The 21,976-nt window shown below is 41.3% G+C and overlaps 1 protein-coding gene and 25 non-coding genes across 27 annotated transcripts in view; 22 read left to right on the top strand and 4 right to left on the bottom strand.

The window, feature by feature from the left end:
- Nucleotides 1-9,001, bottom strand: part of NLRC4 (NLR family CARD domain containing 4) — a 29,849-nt gene extending 20,848 nt beyond the window's left edge. The window contains exons 1-2 of one of the 2 annotated variants that reach the window (XM_075203723.1): nucleotides 8,865-9,001; nucleotides 608-810 (exon numbers count right to left, since the gene is read on the bottom strand). The gene's annotated coding sequence lies outside the window, so the exon portion shown is untranslated. The remainder of the gene's footprint in view (nucleotides 1-607; nucleotides 811-8,864) is intronic. The other variant, XM_075203724.1, reaches the window with a different exon arrangement.
- A 2,299-nt stretch (nucleotides 9,002-11,300) lies between these two features.
- On the bottom strand, nucleotides 11,301-11,416 carry LOC142147596 (U5 spliceosomal RNA). The gene has a single exon (XR_012690737.1). It is a non-coding gene; the product is annotated as a U5 spliceosomal RNA (small nuclear RNA).
- A 291-nt stretch (nucleotides 11,417-11,707) lies between these two features.
- LOC142147600 (U5 spliceosomal RNA) lies at nucleotides 11,708-11,823 on the bottom strand. Its single transcript, XR_012690740.1, has one exon. It is a non-coding gene; the product is annotated as a U5 spliceosomal RNA (small nuclear RNA).
- Nucleotides 11,824-12,115: 292 nt separating this feature from the next.
- On the bottom strand, nucleotides 12,116-12,231 carry LOC142147561 (U5 spliceosomal RNA). The gene has a single exon (XR_012690703.1). It is a non-coding gene; the product is annotated as a U5 spliceosomal RNA (small nuclear RNA).
- An 803-nt stretch (nucleotides 12,232-13,034) lies between these two features.
- LOC142147526 (U5 spliceosomal RNA) lies at nucleotides 13,035-13,150 on the top strand. Its single transcript, XR_012690669.1, has one exon. It is a non-coding gene; the product is annotated as a U5 spliceosomal RNA (small nuclear RNA).
- A 291-nt stretch (nucleotides 13,151-13,441) lies between these two features.
- Nucleotides 13,442-13,557, top strand: LOC142147387 (U5 spliceosomal RNA). The gene has a single exon (XR_012690537.1). It is a non-coding gene; the product is annotated as a U5 spliceosomal RNA (small nuclear RNA).
- Nucleotides 13,558-13,848: 291 nt separating this feature from the next.
- Nucleotides 13,849-13,964, top strand: LOC142147299 (U5 spliceosomal RNA). Its single transcript, XR_012690452.1, has one exon. It is a non-coding gene; the product is annotated as a U5 spliceosomal RNA (small nuclear RNA).
- Nucleotides 13,965-14,259: 295 nt separating this feature from the next.
- On the top strand, nucleotides 14,260-14,375 carry LOC142147267 (U5 spliceosomal RNA). The gene has a single exon (XR_012690421.1). It is a non-coding gene; the product is annotated as a U5 spliceosomal RNA (small nuclear RNA).
- Nucleotides 14,376-14,666: 291 nt separating this feature from the next.
- On the top strand, nucleotides 14,667-14,782 carry LOC142147266 (U5 spliceosomal RNA). The gene has a single exon (XR_012690420.1). It is a non-coding gene; the product is annotated as a U5 spliceosomal RNA (small nuclear RNA).
- A 291-nt stretch (nucleotides 14,783-15,073) lies between these two features.
- LOC142147386 (U5 spliceosomal RNA) lies at nucleotides 15,074-15,189 on the top strand. The gene has a single exon (XR_012690536.1). It is a non-coding gene; the product is annotated as a U5 spliceosomal RNA (small nuclear RNA).
- Nucleotides 15,190-15,480: 291 nt separating this feature from the next.
- LOC142147298 (U5 spliceosomal RNA) lies at nucleotides 15,481-15,596 on the top strand. The gene has a single exon (XR_012690451.1). It is a non-coding gene; the product is annotated as a U5 spliceosomal RNA (small nuclear RNA).
- A 295-nt stretch (nucleotides 15,597-15,891) lies between these two features.
- Nucleotides 15,892-16,007, top strand: LOC142147265 (U5 spliceosomal RNA). Its single transcript, XR_012690419.1, has one exon. It is a non-coding gene; the product is annotated as a U5 spliceosomal RNA (small nuclear RNA).
- Nucleotides 16,008-16,298: 291 nt separating this feature from the next.
- On the top strand, nucleotides 16,299-16,414 carry LOC142147557 (U5 spliceosomal RNA). Its single transcript, XR_012690699.1, has one exon. It is a non-coding gene; the product is annotated as a U5 spliceosomal RNA (small nuclear RNA).
- Nucleotides 16,415-16,705: 291 nt separating this feature from the next.
- LOC142147545 (U5 spliceosomal RNA) lies at nucleotides 16,706-16,821 on the top strand. The gene has a single exon (XR_012690688.1). It is a non-coding gene; the product is annotated as a U5 spliceosomal RNA (small nuclear RNA).
- Nucleotides 16,822-17,112: 291 nt separating this feature from the next.
- Nucleotides 17,113-17,228, top strand: LOC142147264 (U5 spliceosomal RNA). The gene has a single exon (XR_012690418.1). It is a non-coding gene; the product is annotated as a U5 spliceosomal RNA (small nuclear RNA).
- Nucleotides 17,229-17,519: 291 nt separating this feature from the next.
- LOC142147497 (U5 spliceosomal RNA) lies at nucleotides 17,520-17,635 on the top strand. The gene has a single exon (XR_012690642.1). It is a non-coding gene; the product is annotated as a U5 spliceosomal RNA (small nuclear RNA).
- Nucleotides 17,636-17,930: 295 nt separating this feature from the next.
- On the top strand, nucleotides 17,931-18,046 carry LOC142147263 (U5 spliceosomal RNA). The gene has a single exon (XR_012690417.1). It is a non-coding gene; the product is annotated as a U5 spliceosomal RNA (small nuclear RNA).
- A 291-nt stretch (nucleotides 18,047-18,337) lies between these two features.
- Nucleotides 18,338-18,453, top strand: LOC142147262 (U5 spliceosomal RNA). The gene has a single exon (XR_012690416.1). It is a non-coding gene; the product is annotated as a U5 spliceosomal RNA (small nuclear RNA).
- A 291-nt stretch (nucleotides 18,454-18,744) lies between these two features.
- Nucleotides 18,745-18,860, top strand: LOC142147261 (U5 spliceosomal RNA). The gene has a single exon (XR_012690415.1). It is a non-coding gene; the product is annotated as a U5 spliceosomal RNA (small nuclear RNA).
- A 291-nt stretch (nucleotides 18,861-19,151) lies between these two features.
- Nucleotides 19,152-19,267, top strand: LOC142147556 (U5 spliceosomal RNA). The gene has a single exon (XR_012690698.1). It is a non-coding gene; the product is annotated as a U5 spliceosomal RNA (small nuclear RNA).
- Nucleotides 19,268-19,558: 291 nt separating this feature from the next.
- On the top strand, nucleotides 19,559-19,674 carry LOC142147543 (U5 spliceosomal RNA). Its single transcript, XR_012690686.1, has one exon. It is a non-coding gene; the product is annotated as a U5 spliceosomal RNA (small nuclear RNA).
- Nucleotides 19,675-19,965: 291 nt separating this feature from the next.
- LOC142147405 (U5 spliceosomal RNA) lies at nucleotides 19,966-20,081 on the top strand. Its single transcript, XR_012690554.1, has one exon. It is a non-coding gene; the product is annotated as a U5 spliceosomal RNA (small nuclear RNA).
- A 291-nt stretch (nucleotides 20,082-20,372) lies between these two features.
- On the top strand, nucleotides 20,373-20,488 carry LOC142147496 (U5 spliceosomal RNA). The gene has a single exon (XR_012690641.1). It is a non-coding gene; the product is annotated as a U5 spliceosomal RNA (small nuclear RNA).
- A 295-nt stretch (nucleotides 20,489-20,783) lies between these two features.
- Nucleotides 20,784-20,899, top strand: LOC142147260 (U5 spliceosomal RNA). Its single transcript, XR_012690414.1, has one exon. It is a non-coding gene; the product is annotated as a U5 spliceosomal RNA (small nuclear RNA).
- Nucleotides 20,900-21,190: 291 nt separating this feature from the next.
- Nucleotides 21,191-21,306, top strand: LOC142147259 (U5 spliceosomal RNA). Its single transcript, XR_012690413.1, has one exon. It is a non-coding gene; the product is annotated as a U5 spliceosomal RNA (small nuclear RNA).
- Nucleotides 21,307-21,597: 291 nt separating this feature from the next.
- On the top strand, nucleotides 21,598-21,713 carry LOC142147552 (U5 spliceosomal RNA). Its single transcript, XR_012690694.1, has one exon. It is a non-coding gene; the product is annotated as a U5 spliceosomal RNA (small nuclear RNA).
- Nucleotides 21,714-21,976: the final 263 nt, after the last annotated feature.

Here is a 21,976-nt window from a genome sequence, read left to right as displayed (position 1 = left end):
AAAAAGAAGGGTCAACACTGCAAATATTGACTCTTTGCATAAACTTAATGTAGTTGTCAATAAATGACTTTGACACTTATGAAATGCTTGTAATTTTACTTTAGAATACCATAGCAACATCTGACTAAAATGGTCTAAAAACACAGAAGCAGCAAATTTTGTGAAAACCAATACTTGTGTCATTCTCAAAACTTTTGGCAATGACTGTATATGTGTAGATCATGTTTTAGAAAAGACATATATATATATATATATATATATATATATATATATATATATATTGTACCATATAAATTTAACAACCAGCATATCTGTTTCTTGAGTAGAATTATACCTAAGCATCCTTTTGAAACCTCGAAGTGATCTTTTCTGAAAATACTCAGTAATCTTGGAGACCATAGCCAGATTCTGCAATAGGCTGGCTAGGTTGCAGTACAAGTGACAAGGATTTAGGAGTTTTGTTTGCATTCAAATTGGCAAGTGCTCATATTTGACTAGTATATTTTTGTGGTAAAAACAGCTATTGTTGTTGGGTGCATTTATATTTATGTAAACAAAACATTAGTCATTAGTATTTTTTATGCATGTATTGTGATCTGAAATTTACCTCTGGGGGATAGCGTTGTGGTTAGGGTAGGTCCAGTGTCAGTCCTTCCCATCACCTACATAAACTGATCATCTATGCAAGCCAATGCCATGGTCACCAGGGGCCTGAGGTCCAACACAGCTGGGGGACCACCTCCTGTCCCCCTAGCATGCTTGCAGTGGTCATGAATTTTGTATTTGAGCCGACACTTAAAGTCCTGTCACCTGTGTAAAATAATCAAAGATAAGAATTTCACTGTTATTAAAATGTTATTTTAATTATTATTTTATTTGTTTTTTGAGTTGTTTATATTTTACCTAAAATTTACGATATTAAAAAGTTATTTGTTTACACAAAAAAGATTCTGGCTCCGGCCAGAGACTTGGAGGGCCTAATAAAGCCCTTCTTTAAATTCTCTTCAATGTATTCCTCCATGGCATTAGTTTCTGGAGCAGACAGTGCAAAAAGTCTGCCCTTGGACAACCTGGAGCCAGGGATCAGGTTGTTATGGCCATCAGTGTAGCATAAACACATAGAACAGGTAGACGAGGTCTTCACCTTTAGCAGCCTCCTTTCCCATAGAGACTGGTTGTGCTCACAGGTACTCAGATGCCCCCAGGTCTTATGCTCAGAGTAGTATGAGTTTATGCTTACACGGTAGCGCACAGGTATAGGAGGCTGCACACAAAGTAGCGACAGGCCAGATGTCAGCGGACTGGGCTGGGCACCAGAGGATATGTCAGGTATAGGCAGAAAGGTCAAGGTCACAGGCACAGATTCAGGATCCAGGGACAGGCGTATGATCAGGGTCACAAACAGAGGTTCAGAATCCGGGTTCAGGCAATGGATCAGGGTCAGAAGCACAGGTTCAGAATCCAGGAACAGGCAAAGGTCATACACGGGTAATCAATCTCAGGTTAAACACCAAACACAGGAACAAATAGCAGGCAGCAGTACTGGAACAGGACGCTATAACCGGCAGTGAGGCTCAGACCTCACTGCCTTAAATAGTACTAAGAGCCAATCAGGACAGAGGAGGACAGGGCTGACAATCAGCCTCAGGAGGCAGCTAATTAATTACTAGCTAGAACTAGCATAGGTAATAACATAAACAAGGATAATAACAGAGCATAGAAACTAAAGCACGCGCCCGGCTGCTAGTTCACTCCAGGATGCGGCTTTTGTTGCAAATATGTGCCATCAGGATGTCAGAATGCCGCAGATGGATGGTGATATTCTCACTGTGAGGAGCTCTTCAGAAGTGTGTCTGACCTAGATGGCTATTAGGCCACGCCCCTGACTGAAACTTTTTTAAGATGAATGGGGCTATTGCTATTTAACACTAATTTATCACTCAGCTGCCACAGCGTTACATGAATGTTACATTGCAATAATAAGTAGTTTTTTTTTATCATTGTGACAAGTGGCAATGAAACATTTAATTCATTGTAGCAATATTTTTTTCTTTGATAACCATAGCCCAAAGTCTGATATTTAGATATTTACATATGCAGAGACTTTAGCAGTTATGCAAAATAACATAAAAATTTTATACAAAATTTTCTCCAGGACAAACCATGTTACAATGCAATGGGTACAAATTAGTTTATTATTTTGCACATCAGTTAAATACTTTATGTTTTTACATCTAGCACACAAATATTTGACAAGCTTTATGTTTACACTGAAATTTAAAGTTGATCTAGGGCATGTCCTATTCAAACTATAAATCTCTCCCCACATTTTAAATTTACCTTTCCCTTCAATGCAACATGATTTTACCCAGCTGCAAAGTTACTCCTTTTTTATGCTTTGCTCTCCTTAATGACTCAGGCCCAGTATCTTTATAACAAAAATGCAAAAACACAACTGTAAAATGATAGCAATAATAATAATAATAATAATAATAATAATAATAATAAAAAACACTATTAAAAACAACATCCAGAACATCACCTGATCACGCAGAATTCGTCACAGCATCCCAGAGTCAATAATAGAATCGCTATATAGAGAATTATAAATTACTTCTAGGATTATCTACAAAGTAGTTTATACAGTTCCCAGATCAAGTTGTAGTTTTGCAAGCAGCTCTGATGCAGTTACCAGGGCACCGACAGGAGTACGTTGTTGCCCGGGCCATGCTTTAGAAATAAATCTATGGAGCACACTGCTACAGAATACACAGTCAGCTGTATAGTCTTTAGGCAATAGTGTCTGGCCAAGTTGTAGACTTCGAAATTGGTGCTGATGCTGTTCCTAAGGTACTCCAATGGTGGTACCCCAGCACACTGAGGATACATGGCAATACAAATGAACAGATTTGGACATGCTGAGAAACAACATCAGAGACAAGGTTTACAAGTGGTTCAGTAAATCAGCAGTGATCATATCCATGCTAACAGGTCAGTAGTGAGTGTCCAGGTAATGTATAAAACAGGTAATTCATGTGATGGGCAACTGGACTAATTGGAAAGTGCTCTTAAATTAGTTACCTATGGTTTAACTCCAGTATAACTCAGAATTATCCTATAGTAATCTTAATACGCTTGTAACAAAAAACATTAGCTAAGCAGACAACATTGGCTTGCAGCCACTACACACTGATTATGTATGGGTAGCAAACACATGTGATCAGTGACATCAAACAACCCCTAATAACTTCCTAGCAAAGCCTAGAAATAAATAACACAAACAGTGAAAGAACAGCATAAAATATGTGAGGCTATTGGGATTATCTGACCCAATTCTATCCTCTTCACGCTGGCTTACTATTCCAGGGAAGCCTACCCAGTACCTTCTAGGGTTCCTATTGTCACTCAAGCAAATTCAGTTAGAAAGTATAACAATACATTTATTTTAATAAAAACAATCACTATAATATTATACACAAACAGTAAATATATTAGAGAGACTTCGCCGATCCAAGTACTGAGCTGGCTCGGCTCTGTACTCACACGTGCACTTGGAAGTGAATACGAGGTAAAACGTCATCGTTGCGACGTCGGATCTCGCAAGTTTTGGATTCTATAGGTACTGCCCTCCATGGCAATCCAGCACCATTTCACAGAGAGGCACAGAAGGGGTAGCACAGTTCTTGGCAGTCTCTAGTGCAGTTGGATAGCATCATATCTAAAACAGAAAAAGGAGGAGTTGCTGTTTTCTTAAAAATCTCCAGTGACATTATACTGAGTTATAGCTCACACAGAAACAGGAAAGGTCCTTTGCTCCATTGCTAATTGTCATTGCTGAAATAGAAATAATAGGACTGTCAGTGTTCTTCAAAATCTGCAGTCACATTGTACTGTTATTATAGCTCACACAGAAACAAGTGAATCCCTGTATTGTTGCCAGTCTACAGTTTAGGTGGCATTGCTCCATTGCTAATTGCATTGCTGAAATAGAAATAATAGGACTGTCAGTGTTCTACAAAATCTGCAGTCACATTGTACTGTGTTATCAAAATTGAATCACAGCAGTACACAGAAGACCAGGAGCACCAAGCAGCTGCTGGCACCAGTCATGATGATAGTAATCTCTCTACGTCATTTGCTAAAGCCTATGTTAAAGTGCATAGTGTTTTTAAGTCAGGGAAACAAAAATGTAAAAAAACACCTTTTACTTTGGTAAAGAAGAAAAGACCTGTAATCCAGGCAAAGCTAACTGTAAAAAAAAAAAAAAATTGCCAACATGCCATTCTACACACACAGTGGCAAGGAAAGAATTAGGCCTTTCTCTATAAGTGCCAGTTCTGCAACTGTCACTGAGGCATCTTCTTGTAAGGTCAGTCATGACCTCGCAAGACCTTGTCATTCTGACTCCAAAAGTGGTGTCCAAATACTTTTATGTGTAACAGCCAAGCTGGAAGAAAACAGTAAGACATTAGAGGAAAATGTATGTTTAGATTCAGACATGACACAAATCCCTGAGGAGAGTCTATCCACGAGTGCTATGTGTAAGCCTGACCTTTCTGATTGTGTACCCATAACGAGAGCCCCTTTCAGCATTTCTGCAGATGTGTGCATGAGCAGCCCAAGTGTAGCCGGTGATACACAAATTGAGGATGCCACTTTGGAATTGCATCAGGATGAGGGGGATATTTGTGTAGCTGACAAGGGCGCTAATGAGGATGTTGATGAGGATGATGTTGTTTGTGTAAATCCTGCATCAGTGGAAGAAGAAGTTCTTGCACGTGATAAGAAGAAGGCCATTGTCATGCCTGGGCATAAGACAAAAAAAATCCACCTCTTAATGTGTGGAATTAAATCTACCCAAATCCTGACATTTGTCTAGCCTCTGGTAGCGTTTGTAAAGCCACAGTCAGTAGAGGTAGGGACCTTAACCTTCTAGGAACCTCATCCATGTTATGCCATTTGAAGCGAGTTCATGGCAAGCTGTTAGGGAAAATCAGAAACTTCTGCTAAAAGAAATAACAACCACCAGTCCAGCATCAGCTAGGTCCCTACTCTCAGCTAGATCCCAACACCTGCAATCTACTCCCAACACCTTACTTATCAATATCCTCAGTAGCGATCAGAGTTAGTCCTGCATCCAAGTTGCTAAGGCTAGATGACTCCTCCACTATCCTGGATTCCTCAGAAGAATTCTTGAGCATTAGTCCCACTGCTGCAGCTGCTGCTGTTGGGGGTGGATCTTCATCCCAAAAGCAGACCAAGAAGAAAACTACTAGTAGTTTACAACAATTGACTGTTAAACAATCCTTTGCAAGAGGAGGGAAGTATGAAAGCTGTCACACAGTCGCAAAGCGGATCACAAATGCCATGGCGACTATGCTAGTATTAGATCTGCGTCCAATATCCACTATTAATGCAGCTGGTTTTAGACAGTTAATTGAGTTCTTATGTCACTGTTACCAAATTTCATCACAACACCATTTTACTAGAAAAGCCATTCCTCACATCTACCAGAAGGTTCATAAAAATGTAATTATTGAGCTACAAAATGCCATTCTACCCACTGTACACTTAACCACAGATATGTGGACAAGCAGAACTGGGCAAACTAAAGATTATGTATCTGTGACAGCCCACTGGGTTTGTGATTCGCCTTTACCAACAGGAACAGCGGCAGCATATACCCAAGTATGACACATTTTTCAGAGGCAGGCTACTCTGTGTATCAGCGGCTTCAATAAGAGGCATACAGCTGACAATCTGTTACAAAAACTAAGGGATCTCATTGCAACATGGCTTATCCCGCTTGGACTCTCCTCAGGATATGTCATTTCTGATAACGACTCCAATATTGTGAGAGCAATACAGCTGGGTAAATTCTTTCACATTCCGTTTTGTTCACACAATAAACTTGGTGGTGCAGAGTTTTTTTAAAAATGACAGGAACGTGAGGAGATGCTGTCTGTGGCCCATAAGATATCTGGACATTTCCGACATTCAACAACAGCATTTAGGAGATTGCAGCAGCTTCAAGAGCAATTTAATTTGCCCTGCCAGAATTCCATTCTGAATATGCTTCTGAGGATGGAGAAATAGTGAAAAGCCATCCATGCTTACTCTACGAGCCATAACATTGGGAAAGGAGGGGGGATGTATTTTATTCAAATGCAGTAGAGAATACTTTCCGTGCTGTGCAAAGTGCTGAAAACATTTGAAGTAGTCACCTATGAAGTGAGTTCAGATACTGCTAGCTTGAACCAAGTGATTCCCTTAATTAGATTTTTGGAAAAGTAGCTTGAGGAACTGAAGGAGGAGATAAAACTAAGCAATTACGCTAAGTATGTCGGACTTGTAGATCAAGTACTTTATTCGCTTCACCAGGATCCAAGAGTTATCAAAATCTTGAAATCGGATCGCTACATTTTGGCGACATCTGCTTGATCCTAGGTTTAAGAGCTATGTCTTCAGACAGTCCCTTTACATACTAGGGGGAGAAAAAGGGAATTTGGAGACCCATGTACCAACTCGCTTTGCACTACATATGCTGCTCACCTTTCAGTGTGTACCCGCAAAGATCCTTCAGCACAGCTGGGAACCTTGCAAGTGATCGGCGTAGGAGGCTACTTCCTCAAAATGTGGAAAAGATGATGTTCATAAAAATGAACTACAATTTCCACAAAGAAGGCCTTTCATGCCAATTACATCAAAATATCAATGCTGGAGTTCTTCCCAGGATCAAATCCAAAACAGACACAACCCCATTACGTCTCACTGTATCCTCTGTACCCAGTAGTTTTTCCATCCTCCAGGGGCTGGGTCAGGGATGGCCTTAGATAGTGGGATCCTCTGAGAGTGGCTGTCTGTTAAAAAGGGCTGTTACAGATCTGTCCCTTCACATCTCTATACCTCCCTTGGTCCCCCGCTGGGATGGCTCCCAGAAGTCTGGTGGAATACAACCTGAAACATTTGGGACATTCTAATGTTAATAAAGGGGCAAAACCAATATGATTAAATGACACTCCCAACATTAACCCCTGAGAAGTTTTTTCAGCTAGGCCTAGCTTCCAGCTGTTCAGGACTTCCCATAAGAAAAGTAGGGGGAGAATTAATGTAGCTACAGCCCCCTCCCCTGTATCCTGAACTCCACCTGAGCCTTACCCATACTTACCAACTTTCTGATATTCAAATCCGGGAGCCTGCGGAGGAGGTGGGCGTAACGGGGGCGGGGCTTTAAAATGCGCATCAACAAACGGGAATCGTGGCGTTTGGGACTTATTTCTGCCCACTTCACTAGGAAGTAGGCAGAATTATCCAGATGCGGGAGATTGCCACACTCTCCCGGGAGTCCGTGAGACTCTCGCAAAATGCGGGAGTCTCCCGGAAATTCCGGGAGAGTTGGCAAGTATGGCCTTACCCATAACCCACCTGACTTCAATTTAAGACCAATGTATAACACCATCACTGCAATATATACAATATACAATATATATCTTTACAATGAGTAACATATAGTGAAAAAGTCTCCTATATAGGCCTGGTTACAATGTCCCCTTATCCACATGTAATTAGACACTGTATTTGTACTTTGGTAAGCTGGGGAACATTAATAATGCTATAAAAAAGTACATGTTGTTATGCTCCACATTTTGTGAGAAATGAAGGACAGGCCGGTTAAGGTGATATCAAACTCATTTCCTGTAGTAAGGAAATAAGCACCTTTTCATGATACTAGTGCAAACAGGATATGGATAATTACCATGTATTAATAAAAAAAAAAACACTAGCACTTGTAGTGCCACAAGTGTGCATTACAAGTGTTTTTCCTGACAGTAAATACAATAAATAACAATAATGACAATATTATTACACCCAGTATTAAATAAATAATTAATACTTCCTTCAGAATGTAATAAATAATATTTATTTTATTTATTGCCACCAGTACTTTGTAAATAATTAATATTGCCCCTCTGTATTAGTTCCTAAATTAATATTGCCATGTATTGTATAACTTAATTTTCCCTCTATATTTAATACTAAAATCTTCTTTTCTTGATTCAACATAATTCTTATGGGATAATTAAAAAAAAATCCTGATGGAGGGCCAATCACAGAAAAGACTGCTTATGAATGGCTGCACGGGCTCACTGAAGATTAACTGATTTCGCACCGGGTGATACTCAGGAGAGGTTTGTTCCATCCAAATATATGGGACGGTTTGTATACCACCTATGTATAAAAACTGGGATGTATGTTTTAAATCTTGCAGTTTGAAATCATGCGATTTAATATGCAGTTTTAGTAAATCGCTTTTCATTATTCATGTTTGAATAATATGATAATATCAGCTGCAGTTGGGAAGCAAGCAACTAATTACAATGTAGACTGTGTTTTCCATATGTCAGGTTTGTAGAGGTGGATCTGGCAGCCATATCTAATGTATAAACTCCTTCTGATCAATAAAGGGGATCCATATGGAAGCACAGGTAGTTAAGAGTTAAAACAATAATATCTAATGTAGCCTATGACAGAACAAGGTCATACAATTAACAGTTAAAGTACACAAAACTACAATCTAATGAAATACATTTTTTGACATTATAGGCACAGTAAACAGTGATCCATACAATATTTGACATTTATCGCTAAAATAATAGTCTACATACAAAAAAGTAGAAGTGTATAACTATAAAAAATATAAGAAATCCAGCTACATTACACAACATTATGGTAATAGTTAAGTGGACCATCAAAAGTTCTTTCAGAGAAAATGTTGCAATGACACATTTTGCTTCCGCAATTTATACATGTGCAGAAACAGCAAAATTAGAAGCTATGGAAAAAATAAAGGACATATTTCTTACCTTACAAAGTCTCTGTGAATGGACACAAAAGTTTAGCTTGTATTTGTGAAGCTGTTGTTAACAGAGATTCAATTAATACTGCATGATAATACTTCTACAGCAGAAATGTAAACTGAAAGTATATTTTTCTCTACTTCCTGGACAACTCAGATTGCGGTGTATTATGAGGAAGTTTATACTGTCTGTGACAGCCAATCATACAGCCTTATGAGAAAATAGCTCATTTCGCAATTGCATTGTCATTAAAATTAATAAAAACAGGCTAAGCGATATCAGAATTACAATATATTTGAGTTTTAAAACACAACTTTTACAACCCAGTACTTAAAGACTGATAATAGCAGTACAACTAACTCAATCAGTATTTTAAATGGGAGAAAACTATTTTGAAGAAAACAATTATAATCTGATTTACTGATATTTGATGATTTTATTTCACCAATTAGTGCCACAACAGTTTTAAACACTATAATCCAATAGCTTGTGTGATACTGACACCACACCTCCCACTAAATCTGTTCTCAACTTCAGAACCATTTAGGAGCAGATAGTTGTTTTCATTTATTGAAGCCTAGATAATGAGAAAAATTACTCTCACTTCCCCAAATAGACAGTTGTTGACCCCTGGCATAAATGTCTTCTGTAGTTCGGCTTCAGCCAATTGATGTTCAGGTGTTACTGAGCCATTCTTATTTCCACTAATCATTTCCATATTTATATATATTTCTATATTTATATCTCCAGTAAACTCCACCATATCTAACTGGTTGCTTTTATGCAGAAGATAATTAACAATCCTGTAAACTTATTTTTCTTTAGGAAGACAATCTCCAGTGTGTGGATCAGAAATTCATCTTTATAGTCAGGGTCAGAATCATGTTGTACACTATTCAGTAGGTCTCTCAGAACTTTTTCACAAGAGCCCTAGGGGCTAGATTTACTAAGCTGCGGGTTTGAAAAAGTGGGGGTGTTGCCTATAGCAACCAATCAGATTCTAGCTGTCATTTTGTAGAACGTACTAAATAAATGAAAGCTAGAATCTGATTGGTTGCTATAGGCAACATCCCCACTTTTTCAAACCCGCAGCTTAGTAAATCTAGCCACTAGAGTCCTTTTATAAGAAGCAGTTTTGATTCTGGTTATGATTCATCTAATTTCCCTAGGTTTCCATCACTCTTGCCTTTTAGGATTATTGCTTTGACCTCTTAATCTCTTTCCTAGTGTCTTTAAATGTCATCAAGAAGTAGTGGTGACACTTTACTTTCTCATCATGTATCCCTGGCCCAGGCATACTCTCACAGACTGATGCACAGTCTGTTATTGGTATCCCTTTTGGAGTGGTAGTTGGAAACAGGTTAGTCTCTCTCATGACATGGCACAGCTGAACATCCATTGCAGCACTTTAAACAAACAGTGCACCCTGCATCAAGTCAAAGCCCTACACACTTCAAGGAACAACAGGGTTAGGTGACATATCACCTCCACAATCCTGCTCTGCTACCATCACAGTCTCTGGTACTGGTACCCCTTGCAGGTTATTAGAAGAATCTACTATGGTTCTGGTATTCACATGCCAGCTCTTCAGCATCTATATCGCCATAGAGGAGTGTTTCTTTAAGCCCTGTCTGTGAAGCCAGGGGAACAACATCTTGATAATATTTTGCGCAGCCTGAGACAATGTATAGTCAGTGTCTATGGTCCCCATAATTGTACATGTTGACCACCATGATCCCTGTTTGATGAAGTCCCTTGAAAGAACACCAAGGGACCCCCTGACAGCTGGTGATTAGGTCACTGTCTTCTAATACTGGGAAGGAGAATGGATGGCGCAGACCCTTGTAGGGCACCTGGATGGTGAAAACCACTGACTTTAGTTGCTCGCTTGCTTCCCCCAGGTTAGTAGACTGGGCGGTTTCTTTCCACGATGTGGAATAAACTGTTAGGGTATGTGGTGCCTCTTAGCATCAAACTAGTGACAATGATCCTGTCACATTAGCTTGGCTGAAGACACTGTATCTGTTCCTAATGTGGAATTTGGGAACCCGGGGTGAGAATCCATCTTCAGTGCATGTTTTGGCTTTGGTCGGATACTCTTGATCACATATGAGAACCTGAAGTATAGTCTGACAAGTTCAATATAAGTATGCCTTCTAGCTGGCACTTTATTATTTCTTCCTAACTCACTTTCATGAGTGGCTCAATAAATCCTGCTGAGAGTGTTTCTTCTATGGTTATGACCTTAAACTTTGTGGTAGACCCATCAGCTATCCACCTGGGCTGTAGCTGCAAGTCTTTAAATTCTTTCTCCTCCAGGAACTGGAAATTTCCTGTGCCAGTTGGTGTATTGCACAGGTCACTTCCTTTATAAATACATCCAATTCTTGCTCAATCAAAAGACTACTGGCAAGTTTACTTTATCTTTATACATCAAAATGAAACCCCAGTCAGATGGGGCATGCAAAAATTCAGTTAAAACTCAGTTTTACTCCTCTCCACGGAAATCTTTAGGAAAAGGCAAAATATTTGTGCGTTCTAAAGAAAAACCAGAGCATAACCAAGAGCCCACTTCTTGTCTGGGTGCAGTGCCAGCAATCCTGGTTCACCTGAGAGTGAGCACCCAGCTCTAAAGAAAGAACTGCAGGTGCATCTCAGGCTCCACCTTGCCTTGCTCCATATGCAGCTTTCACCCTCTTTTCCATGTGCTTATGGCTCTTTCAAGGAATGAACACTGTCAAAAAAAGCATTTCTGATCAGAAGGAGACAGCCACTTAATATGCAAATAAGCCCTCATCCAGGTTTGGAAGTGCTGAGCAAGTTCACTTTATCTTTATACATTAAAATGAAACCCCAGTCAGATGGAGCATGCAAAAATTGAGTTAAAACTCAGTTTTGCTCCTCTCCACGAAAATCTTTAGTAAAAGGTGAAAGCTTAGTGCGTTCTGAAGACAAACCAGAGCATGACCAAGAGTCCACTTCTTGTCTGGGTGCAGTGCCAGCAGTCATGGTTCACCTGAGAGTGAGCAACCAGCTCTGAAGAAAGAATTGCAGATGCATCTCGGGCTTCCCCTTGTCTTGCTCCATATGCAGCTTTCACCCTCTTATCCATGAGGCTATGGTTAATTCAAGGAATGAACACTGTCAAACAAAAGCATTTCTGATCAAAAGGAGGCAGTCACTTAGTATGCAAATGAGCCCTCATCCAGGCTTAGAAACGGTAAGCAAGTTTACTTTATCTTTATACATCAAAATGAAACCCCAGTAAGATGGGGCATGCAAAAATTGAGTTAAAACTCAGTTTTGCTCCTCTCCACAGAAATCTTTAGTAAAAAGCGAAAGATTTGTGCATTCTGAAGAGAAACCAGAGCATAACCAAGAGTCCACTTCTTGTCTGGGTGCAGTGCCAGCAGTCCTGGTTCACCTGAGAGTAAACAGCCAGCTCTGAAGAAAGAATTGCAGGTGCATCTCAGGCTTCCCCTTACCTTGCTCCATATGCTGCTTTCACCCTCTTTTTCCATGTGCTTATGGCTCTTACAAGGAATGAACACTGTCAGAAAAAGCATTTCTGATCAAAAAGAGGCAGTCACTGAGTATGCAAATGAGCCCTCATCCAGGCTTAGAAATCTTGAGCAACAGCTTCACCTTTGCAAAGCACAAACACATCCAAGAGGTTTTCTAACATAGGCTGATTACTAGTTCCGTTCCACCTGTTAATTTTCTAGAACTCTTAGTGGTATTTTTACTAAACTGTGGGTTTGAAAAATAGGAGATGTTGCCTATAGCAACCAATCAGATTCTAGCTTTCATTTATTTAGTGCATGCTACAAAATGATAGCTAGAATCTGTTTGTTTGCTGTAGGCAACATCTCCACTGTTTCAAACTCGCAGTTTAGAAAAATATACCACATTGTTTAAGTAATTGGTACAAAACATCCATGTCCTCATCCTGCAAACTTTATAAAAATTATTAAACCCAGAATTTTACTTATCTTGAAATATTTATATATAATAATAATAATAAAAAAAGAAAAAAAAAATTCCCCATTCTTTGAGATCATCCATATTATAGTAAGTTGAGATGCATCTACAATTCTTTCTTCAGAGCTGGGTGCTCACTCTTAGGTGAACCAGGACTGCTGGCACTGCACCCAGACAAGAAGTGGACTCTTGGTCATGCTCTGGTTTCTCTTCAGAATGCACAAATCTTTCGCCTTTTACTGAAGATTTCCGTGGAGAGGAGCAAAACTGAGTTTTAACTCAATTTTTGTATGCCCCATCTGACTGGGGTTTCATTTTGATGTATAAAGATAAAGTAAACTTGCTCCCGATTTCTAAGCCTGGATGAGGGCTAATTTGCATACTAAGTGACTGTCTCCTTTTGATGAGAAATGCTTTTTTTGACAGTGTTCATTCCTTGAAAGAGCCATAAGCACATGGAAAAGAGGGTGAAAGTTGCATATGGAGCAAGGCAAGGTGGAGCCTGAGATGCACCTGCAATTCTTTCTTCAGAGCTGGGTGCTCACTCTCAGGTGAACCAGGACTGCTGGCACTGCACCCAGACAAGAAGTGGACTCTTGGTCATGCTCTGGTTTCTCTTCAGAACACACAAATCTTTCGCCTTTTACTAAAGATTTCCGTGGAGAGGAGCAAAACTGAGTTTTAACTCAATTTTTGCATGCCCCATCTGACTGGGGTTTCATTTTGATGTATAAAGATAAAGTAAACTTGCTCACCATTTCTAAGCCTGGATGAGGGCTCATTTGCATACTAAGTGACTGCCTCCTTTTGATCAGAAATGCTTTTTTTGACAGTGTTCATTCCTTGAAAGAGCCATAAGCACATGGAAAAGAGGGTGAAAGCTGCATATGGAGCAAGGCAAGGTGGAGCCTGAGATGCACCTGCAATTCTTTCTTCAGAGCTGGGTTCTCACTCTCAGGTGAACCAGGACTGCTGGCACTGCACCCAGACAAGAAGTGGACTTTAGGTCATGCTCTGGTTTCTCTTCAGAGCGCACAAATCTTTCGCCTTTTACTAAAGATTTCCGTGGAGAGGAGCAAAACTGAGTTTTAACTCAATTTTTGCATGCCCCATCTGAGTGGGGTTTCATTTTCATGTATAAAGATAAAGTAAACTTGCTCACCATTTCTAAGCCTGGATGAGGGCTCATTTGCATACTAAGTGACTACCTCCTTTTGATCAGAAATGCTTTTTTTTGACAGTGTTCATTCCTTGAAAGAGCCATAAGCACATGGAGAAAAAGAGGGTGAAAGCTGCATATGGAGCAAGGCAAGGTGGAGCCTGAGATACACCTGCAATTCTTTCTTCAGAGCTGGGTGCTCACTCTCAGGTGAACCAGGACTGCTGGCACTGCACCCAGACAAGAAGTGGACTCTTGGTCATGCTCTGGTTTCTCTTCAGAACGCACAAATCTTTCGCCTTTTACTAAAGATTTCCGTGGAGAGGAGCAAAACTGAGTTTTAACTCAATTTTTGCATGCCCCATCTGACTGGGGTTTCATTTTCATGTATAAAGATAAAGTAAACTTGCTCACCATTTCTAAGCCTGGATGAGGGCTCATTTGCATACTAAGTGACTGCCTCCTTTTGATCAGAAATGCTTTTTTTGACAGTGTTCATTCCTTGAAAGAGCCATAAGCACATGGAAAAGAGGGTGAAAGCTGCATATGGAGCAAGGCAAGGTGGAGCCTGAGATGCACCTGCAATTCTTTCTTCAGAGCTGGGTGCTCACTCTCAGGTGAACCAGGACTGCTGGCACTGCACCCAGACAAGAAGTGGTCTCTTGTTCATGCTCTGGTTTCTCTTCAGAACGCACAAATCTTTCGCCTTTTACTAAAGATTTCCGTGGAGAGGAGCAAAACTGAGTTTTAACTCAATTTTTGCATGCCCCATCTGACTGGGGTTTCATTTTGATGTATAAAAGTAAAGTAAACTTGCTCACCATTTCTAAGCCTGGATGAGGGCTCATTTGCATACTAAGTGACTACCTCCTTTTGATCAGAAATGCTTTTTTTGACAGTGTTCATTCCTTGAAAGAGCCATAAGCACATGGAAAAGAGGGTGAAAGCTGCATATGGAGCAAGGCAAGGTGGAGCCTGAGATGCACCTGCAATTCTTTCTTCAGAGCTGGGTGCTCACTCTCAGGTGAACCAGGACTGCTGGCACTGCACCCAGACAAGAAGTGGACTCTTGGTCATGCTCTGGTTTCTCTTCAGAACACACAAATCTTTCGCCTTTTACTAAAGATTTCCGTGGAGAGGAGCAAAACTGAGTTTTAACTCAATTTTTGCATGCCCCATCTGACTGGGGTTTCATTTTGATGTATAAAGATAAAGTAAACTTGCTCACCATTTCTAAGCCTGGATGAGGGCTCATTTGCATACTAAGTGACTGCCTCCTTTTGATCAGAAATGCTTTTTTTGACAGTGTTCATTCCTTGAAAGAGCCATAAGCACATGGAAAAGAGGGTGAAAGCTGCATATGGAGCAAGGCAAGGTGGAGCCTGAGATGCACCTGCAATTCTTTCTTCAGAGCTGGGTTCTCACTCTCAGGTGAACCAGGACTGCTGGCACTGCACCCAGACAAGAAGTGGACTTTAGGTCATGCTCTGGTTTCTCTTCAGAGCGCACAAATCTTTCGCCTTTTACTAAAGATTTCCGTGGAGAGGAGCAAAACTGAGTTTTAACTCAATTTTTGCATGCCCCATCTGAGTGGGGTTTCATTTTCATGTATAAAGATAAAGTAAACTTGCTCACCATTTCTAAGCCTGGATGAGGGCTCATTTGCATACTAAGTGACTACCTCCTTTTGATCAGAAATGCTTTTTTTTGACAGTGTTCATTCCTTGAAAGAGCCATAAGCACATGGAGAAAAAGAGGGTGAAAGCTGCATATGGAGCAAGGCAAGGTGGAGCCTGAGATACACCTGCAATTCTTTCTTCAGAGCTGGGTGCTCACTCTCAGGTGAACCAGGACTGCTGGCACTGCACCCAGACAAGAAGTGGACTCTTGGTCATGCTCTGGTTTCTCTTCAGAACGCACAAATCTTTCGCCTTTTACTAAAGATTTCCGTGGAGAGGAGCAAAACTGAGTTTTAACTCAATTTTTGCATGCCCCATCTGACTGGGGTTTCATTTTCATGTATAAAGATAAAGTAAACTTGCTCACCATTTCTAAGCCTGGATGAGGGCTCATTTGCATACTAAGTGACTGCCTCCTTTTGATCAGAAATGCTTTTTTTGACAGTGTTCATTCCTTGAAAGAGCCATAAGCACATGGAAAAGAGGGTGAAAGCTGCATATGGAGCAAGGCAAGGTGGAGCCTGAGATGCACCTGCAATTCTTTCTTCAGAGCTGGGTGCTCACTCTCAGGTGAACCAGGACTGCTGGCACTGCACCCAGACAAGAAGTGGACTCTTGGTCATGCTCTGGTTTCTCTTCAGAACACACAAATCTTTCGCCTTTTACTAAAGAGTTCCGTGGAGAGGAGCAAAACTGAGTTTTAACTCAATTTTTGCATGCCCCATCTGACTGGGGTTTAATTTTGATGTATAAAGATAAAGTAAACTTGCTCCCCATTTCTAAGCCTGGATGAGGGCTCATTTGCATACTAAGTGACTTCCTCCTTTTGATCAGAATTGCTTTTTTTGACAGTGTTGATTCCTTGAAAGAGCCATAAGCACATGGAAAAGAGGGTGAAAGCTGCATATGGAGCAAGGCAAGGTGGAGCCTGAGATACACCTGCAATTCTTTCTTCAGAGCTGGGTGCTCACACTCAGGTGAACCAGGACTGCTGGCAGTGCACCCAGACAAGAAGTGGACTCTTGGTCATGCTCTGGTTTCTCTTCAGAACGCACAAATCTTTCGCCTTTTATTAAAGATTTCCGTGGAGAGGAGCAAAACTGAGTTTTAACTCAATTTTTGCATGCCACATCTGACTGGGGTTTCATTTTGATGTATAAAGATAAAGTAAACTTGCTCACCATTTCTAAGCCTGGATGAGGGCTCATTTGCATACTAAGTGACTGCCTCCTTTTGATCAGAAATGCTTTTTTTGACAGTGTTCATTCCTTGAAAGAGCCATAAGCACATGGAAAAGAGGGTGAAAGCTGCATATGGAGCAAGGCAAGGTGGAGCCTGAGATGCACCTGCAATTCTTTCTTCAGAGCTGGGTGCTCACTCTCAGGTGAACCAGGACTGCTGGCACTGCACCCAGACAAGAACTGGACTCTTGGTCATGCTCTGGTTTCTCTTCAGAACGCACAAATCTTTCGCCTTTTACTAAAGATTTCCGTGGAGAGGAGCAAAACTGAGTTTTAACTCAATTTTTGCATGCCCCATCTGACTGGGGTTTCATTTTGATGTATAAAGATAAAGTAAACTTGCTCACCATTTCTAAGCCTGGATGAGGGCTCATTTGCATACTAAGTGACTGCCTCCTTTTGATCAGAAATGCTTTTTTTGACAGTGTTCATTCCTTGAAAGAGCCATAAGCACATGGAAAAGAGGGTGAAAGCTGCATATGGAGCAAGGCAAGGTGGAGCCTGAGATGCACCTGCAATTCTTTCTTCAGAGCTGGGTGCTCACTCTCAGGTGAACCAGGACTGCTGGCACTGCACCCAGACAAGAAGTGGACTCTTGGTCATGCTCTGCTTTCTCTTCAGAACACACAAATCTTTCGCCTTTTACTAAAGATTTCCGTGGAGAGGAGCAAAACTGAGTTTTAACTCAATTTTTGCATGCCCCATCTGACTGGGGTTTCATTTTGATGTATAAAGATAAAGTAAACTTGCTCACCATTTCTAAGCCTGGATGAGGGCTCATTTGCATACTAAGTGACTACCTCCTTTTGATCAGAAATGCTTTTTTTTGACAGTGTTCATTCCTTGAAAGAGCCATAAGCACATGGAGAAAAAGAGGGTGAAAGCTGCATATGGAGCAAGGCAAGGTGGAGCCTGAGATACACCTGCAATTCTTTCTTCAGAGCTGGGTGCTCACTCTCAGGTGAACCAGGACTGCTGGCACTGCACCCAGACAAGAAGTGGACTCTTGGTCATGCTCTGGTTTCTCTTCAGAACGCACAAATCTTTCGCCTTTTACTAAAGATTTCCGTGGAGAGGAGCAAAACTGAGTTTTAACTCAATTTTTGCATGCCCCATCTGACTGGGGTTTCATTTTCATGTATAAAGATAAAGTAAACTTGCTCACCATTTCTAAGCCTGGATGAGGGCTCATTTGCATACTAAGTGACTGCCTCCTTTTGATCAGAAATGCTTTTTTTGACAGTGTTCATTCCTTGAAAGAGCCATAAGCACATGGAAAAGAGGGTGAAAGCTGCATATGGAGCAAGGCAAGGTGGAGCCTGAGATGCACCTGCAATTCTTTCTTCAGAGCTGGGTGCTCACTCTCAGGTGAACCAGGACTGCTGGCACTGCACCCAGACAAGAAGTGGTCTCTTGTTCATGCTCTGGTTTCTCTTCAGAACGCACAAATCTTTCGCCTTTTACTAAAGATTTCCGTGGAGAGGAGCAAAACTGAGTTTTAACTCAATTTTTGCATGCCCCATCTGACTGGGGTTTCATTTTGATGTATAAAAGTAAAGTAAACTTGCTCACCATTTCTAAGCCTGGATGAGGGCTCATTTGCATACTAAGTGACTACCTCCTTTTGATCAGAAATGCTTTTTTTGACAGTGTTCATTCCTTGAAAGAGCCATAAGCACATGGAAAAGAGGGTGAAAGCTGCATATGGAGCAAGGCAAGGTGGAGCCTGAGATGCACCTGCAATTCTTTCTTCAGAGCTGGGTGCTCACTCTCAGGTGAACCAGGACTGCTGGCACTGCACCCAGACAAAAAGTGGACTCTTGGTCATGCTCTGGTTTCTCTTCAGAACGCACAAATCTTTCGCCTTTTACTAAAGATTTCCGTGGAGAGGAGCAAAACTGAGTTTTAACTCAATTTTTGCATGCCCCATCTGACTGGGGTTTCATTTTCATGTATAAAGATAAAGTAAACTTGCTCACCATTTCTAAGCCTGGATGAGGGCTCATTTGCATACTAAGTGACTGCCTCCTTTTGATCAGAAATGCTTTTTTTGACAGTGTTCATTCCTTGAAAGAGCCATAAGCACATGGAAAAGAGGGTGAAAGCTGCATATGGAGCAAGGCAAGGTGGAGCCTGAGATGCACCTGCAATTCTTTCTTCAGAGCTGGGTGCTCACTCTCAGGTGAACCAGGACTGCTGGCACTGCACCCAGACAAGAAGTGGACTCTTGGTCATGCTCTGGTTTCTCTTCAGAACACACAAATCTTTCGCCTTTTACTAAAGAGTTCCGTGGAGAGGAGCAAAACTGAGTTTTAACTCAATTTTTGCATGCCCCATCTGACTGGGGTTTAATTTTGATGTATAAAGATAAAGTAAACTTGCTCCCCATTTCTAAGCCTGGATGAGGGCTCATTTGCATACTAAGTGACTTCCTCCTTTTGATCAGAATTGCTTTTTTTGACAGTGTTGATTCCTTGAAAGAGCCATAAGCACATGGAAAAGAGGGTGAAAGCTGCATATGGAGCAAGGCAAGGTGGAGCCTGAGATACACCTGCAATTCTTTCTTCAGAGCTGGGTGCTCACACTCAGGTGAACCAGGACTGCTGGCAGTGCACCCAGACAAGAAGTGGACTCTTGGTCATGCTCTGGTTTCTCTTCAGAACGCACAAATCTTTCGCCTTTTATTAAAGATTTCCGTGGAGAGGAGCAAAACTGAGTTTTAACTCAATTTTTGCATGCCCAATCTGACTGGGGTTTCATTTTGATGTATAAAGATAAAGTAAACTTGCTCACCATTTCTAAGCCTGGATGAGGGCTCATTTGCATACTAAGTGACTGCCTCCTTTTGATCAGAAATGCTTTTTTTGACAGTGTTCATTCCTTGAAAGAGCCATAAGCACATGGAAAAGAGGGTGAAAGCTGCATATGGAGCAAGGCAAGGTGGAGCCTGAGATGCACCTGCAATTCTTTCTTCAGAGCTGGGTGCTCACTCTCAGGTGAACCAGGACTGCTGGCACTGCACCCAGACAAGAACTGGACTCTTGGTCATGCTCTGGTTTCTCTTCAGAACGCACAAATCTTTCGCCTTTTACTAAAGATTTCCGTGGCGAGGAGCAAAACTGAGTTTTAACTCAATTTTTGCATGCCCCATCTGACTGGGGTTTCATTTTGATGTATAAAGATAAAGTAAACTTGCTCACCATTTCTAAGCCTGGATGAGGGCTCATTTGCATACTAAGTGACTGCCTCCTTTTGATCAGAAATGCTTTTTTTGACAGTGTTCATTCCTTGAAAGAGCCATAAGCACATGGAAAAGAGGGTGAAAGCTGCATATGGAGCAAGGCAAGGTGGAGCCTGAGATGCACCTGCAATTCTTTCTTCAGAGCTGGGTGCTCACTCTCAGGTGAACCAGGACTGCTGGCACTGCACCCAGACAAGAAGTGGACTCTTGGTCATGCTCTGCTTTCTCTTCAGAACACACAAATCTTTCGCCTTTTACTAAAGATTTCCGTGGAGAGGAGCAAAACTGAGTTTTAACTCAATTTTTGCATGCCCCATCTGACTGGGGTTTCATTTTGATGTATAAAGATAAAGTAAACTTGCTCACCATTTCTAAGCCTGGATGAGGGCTCATTTGCATACTAAGTGACTACCTCCTTTTGATCAGAAATGCTTTTTTTTGACAGTGTTCATTCCTTGAAAGAGCCATAAGCACATGGAGAAAAAGAGGGTGAAAGCTGCATATGGAGCAAGGCAAGGTGGAGCCTGAGATACACCTGCAATTCTTTCTTCAGAGCTGGGTGCTCACTCTCAGGTGAACCAGGACTGCTGGCACTGCACCCAGACAAGAAGTGGACTCTTGGTCATGCTCTGGTTTCTCTTCAGAACGCACAAATCTTTCGCCTTTTACTAAAGATTTCCGTGGAGAGGAGCAAAACTGAGTTTTAACTCAATTTTTGCATGCCCCATCTGACTGGGGTTTCATTTTCATGTATAAAGATAAAGTAAACTTGCTCACCATTTCTAAGCCTGGATGAGGGCTCATTTGCATACTAAGTGACTGCCTCCTTTTGATCAGAAATGCTTTTTTTGACAGTGTTCATTCCTTGAAAGAGCCATAAGCACATGGAAAAGAGGGTGAAAGCTGCATATGGAGCAAGGCAAGGTGGAGCCTGAGATGCACCTGCAATTCTTTCTTCAGAGCTGGGTGCTCACTCTCAGGTGAACCAGGACTGCTGGCACTGCACCCAGACAAGAAGTGGTCTCTTGGTCATGCTCTGGTTTCTCTTCAGAACGCACAAATCTTTCGCCTTTTACTAAAGATTTCCGTGGAGAGGAGCAAAACTGAGTTTTAACTCAATTTTTGCATGCCCCATCTGACTGGGGTTTCATTTTCATGTATAAAGATAAAGTAAACTTGCTCACCATTTCTAAGCCTGGATGAGGGCTCATTTGCATACTAAGTGACTGCCTCCTTTTGATCAGAAATGCTTTTTTTGACAGTGTTCATTCCTTGAAAGAGCCATAAGCACATGGAAAAGAGGGTGAAAGCTGCATATGGAGCAAGGCAAGGTGGAGCCTGAGATGCACCTGCAATTCTTTCTTCAGAGCTGGGTGCTCACTCTCAGGTGAACCAGGACTGCTGGCACTGCACCCAGACAAGAAGTGGACTCTTGGTCATGCTCTGGTTTCTCTTCAGAACGCACAAATCTTTCGCCTTTTATTAAAGATTTCTGTGGAGAGGAGCAAAACTGAGTTTTAACTCAATTTTTGCATGCCCCATCTGACTGGGGTTTCATTTTGATGTATAAAGATAAAGTAAACTTGCTCACCATTTCTAAGCCTGGATGAGGGCTCATTTGCATACTAAGTGACTGCCTCCTTTTGATCAGAAATGCTTTTTTTGACAGTGTTCATTCCTTGAAAGAGCCATAAGCACATGGAAAAGAGGGTGAAAGCTGCATATGGAGCAAGGCAAGGTGGAGCCTGAGATACACCTGCAATTCTTTCTTCAGAGCTGGGTGCTCACTCTCAGGTGAACCAGGACTGCTGGCACTG

The sequence above is a fragment of the Mixophyes fleayi genome, chromosome 3 (genome assembly GCF_038048845.1).
Source record: "Mixophyes fleayi isolate aMixFle1 chromosome 3, aMixFle1.hap1, whole genome shotgun sequence".
NCBI lineage: Eukaryota > Metazoa > Chordata > Amphibia > Anura > Limnodynastidae > Mixophyes > Mixophyes fleayi.
This window is presented reverse-complemented; position numbering and strand designations above follow the sequence as displayed.